This window comes from Jatropha curcas, chromosome 1 (genome assembly GCF_041381405.1).
Source record: "Jatropha curcas cultivar XTBG-Jc1 chromosome 1, XTBG_Jcur_1.0, whole genome shotgun sequence".
NCBI classification, from domain to species: domain Eukaryota; kingdom Viridiplantae; phylum Streptophyta; class Magnoliopsida; order Malpighiales; family Euphorbiaceae; genus Jatropha; species Jatropha curcas.
This window is the reverse complement of record NC_143151.1, coordinates 27,947,637-27,950,196: the sequence shown is the minus strand read 5'-3', so window position 1 is coordinate 27,950,196 and position 2,560 is coordinate 27,947,637.

Here is a 2,560-nt window from a genome sequence, read left to right as displayed (position 1 = left end):
AGGTGATGATTTTATGAGGATTAAAGTCAGGTTGGATATCAGACTGCCGTTGAAAAGGAAGAAGAAAATGCCAAATTTCAATGGTGGTTTTTTCTTTGCTTTTTTCAAATATGAACGACTCTTCACTGTGTGTTTTCTCTGTGGTAAGGTTGGTCACACAGATACTTTTTGTGATCTTCTGCTCAAGCACAAAAGAGAAGACTTGCAACCGCAGTGGGATGAATCAATAAGGGCCGCCGGTCGCCGGAGTAGAAGAATCGTTAGTCCTTGGTTACGTCCAGAGCCTGTTGTTGACCAAACTCTATTGAGGGCGGAATCTCAGGGATCTGCTTCGCAAATCAAGCCTACTTTACCGGCGCATGCTTTTCTGAATTCCTTTTCGGGTGGGTTTTTAAATTCTGTAGTCGCGGGAAAGGATGGTGGCATTCCTGTGAATATGGAAACTGATGTGGGTGACATAGGCCAAGGCACTAATATGGGCTTGGGCGAAGATGATATGATGGACAAAATTGACCCATCCAAAAAACGAACCAAGATGGACCACTCTGCTGTTGGTGTTTCTCAGAACCAGGATTCATCAATAAGCAATCAGACTAACTTAACGGTCGACTCCTCGAATAGGAGCGACCGACAACTATGAGGGTCATTAGTTGGAACTGCCGAGGGGTAGGCCTTCCTTCGGCAGTCAATGCGCTCAAGGATTTAACTCTGAGTTATAAACCTGGAGTTCTTTTTTTGATGGAGACAAAAACTCATGCTTCAAGAATGGAGGAACTACGGGTGTTGTTACGTTTTAATTTTTGTTTTTCTGTGGACAGTGTTGGTATTGGTGGAGGATTGTCATTAATGTGGAATAGAAGTGTTCCTCTTTCTATCACTTCTTATTCTCGTAATGTTGTGGATTGTAATGTTGCAGACTCGGGTGGTAATTGGCGTTTGACATGTTTTTATGGCTATCCAGAATCTGGGCGTCGGCGAGCGTCATGGGAGTTGCTCCGTTCTCTCTCTATGAGAAGCCCCCTTCCTTGGCTTTGTGTCGGGGATTTTAATGATGTTGCTGCTACTTGTGAAAAGGAGGGAGGTGCTCAGCGCGCGCCCTCACTTATAAATGGGTTCAGACAAGCTCTAGTGGATGCAAACTTATCTGATTTGCCTCATGCAGGTTCTATTTTTACATATGTTTACAGGCCGAACACTCCTTTCTTTTCAAAAGAGAGGTTGGATCGGGCAGTCTCTACTCCTTCCTGGGGTTCTCGATTCCCTGAGGCACTTTGTACTGTCATTACAGCCCCAGTTTCTGACCACTCGCCGTTAATGGTGGACTCTGTCTCTTTGCCCTCGGTGGCTGCTGCTAGTAATAAATTCAGGTTCGACAACTCTTGGTTACTTGATTCCAATTTGTTGCCTCTTGTTAATACATCTTGGGTTTCTACTGTGGGTTCTGACTTTCTTTCTAGACGTGATGTGCTAATTGATACAATACGAACCTGGGGTCGTGCTAAAAATAAAAGCAGGTGGCAGAGGCGAGATTTTGTGCACCGTCGGCTGGTTGATGATGATGGTACTCTCCCACCTGAAGTGGTTCTTGAATTAAAAAGAGAGTGGAATGCGATTTTGGAAGAAGATGATATTCGAGTTAAGCAACAGGCAAAACTGTTTTGGTTCAAGAATGGAGATCGCAACTCCAGGTATTTCCATAACTCTGTCAAGCAAAGGCGCAGGGTGAATAAAATTGATAAATTGCGTTTGCCTGATGGGACTTGGACAACTAGTGATTCGGATGTTCATTCTTTAGTGCTTGGGTATTTTACAGACCTGTTTGCTTTTAACAGTACCGATGAAAATGAGATTTTGGCTTTGGTGCACCCTCGGATTAGTAATGAGGACAATGAGCAGTTGCTGCGTGTTTTTTCGGACGATGAATTTCGTGTCGCCCTTTTTGATATGGATCCTAATAAGTCACCTGGCCTTGATGGTTTGAACCCTGTTTTTTTCCAAAAAAGTTGGGGTATCCTGGGTCCTGATATTAGCAACGCTTGTCGCCTTTGGCTTAGTCAAGGTACATTACCGCCCTCTCTTACTAAGACTCTGTTAGTTCTAATTCCTAAGTGTGATAGCCCTGAATTTGTTAAGGATTACCGGCCGATTGCATTATGCAACGTGTTGTATAAAATTTTAGCCAAAGCTCTTGCTAATCGTTTGAAAATGGTTCTTCCGAAAATTATCTCTGATTCACAATCGGCTTTTATCCAAGACAGACTGATTACTGATAATTTTCTGATTGCTTTTGAGACCATTCATAATTTGAAACGGAGGGCTAGGGGTACTATTGGATCGTGTGCTTTGAAAATTGATATGGCGAAAGCTTACGATCGTGTTAGTTGGAATTATTTAACTAAGATGCTTTTGGCTTTGGGTTTCTCTGATCGTTGGGTTAATTGGATGCACATGTGTTTTGCTGAAGTTACTTATTCTGTAAATGTTAATGGGACTGAAGTGGGACCGATTTTACCTCGGCGTGGTCTCCGTCAAGGTGACCCCATTTCTCCCTATCTTTTTT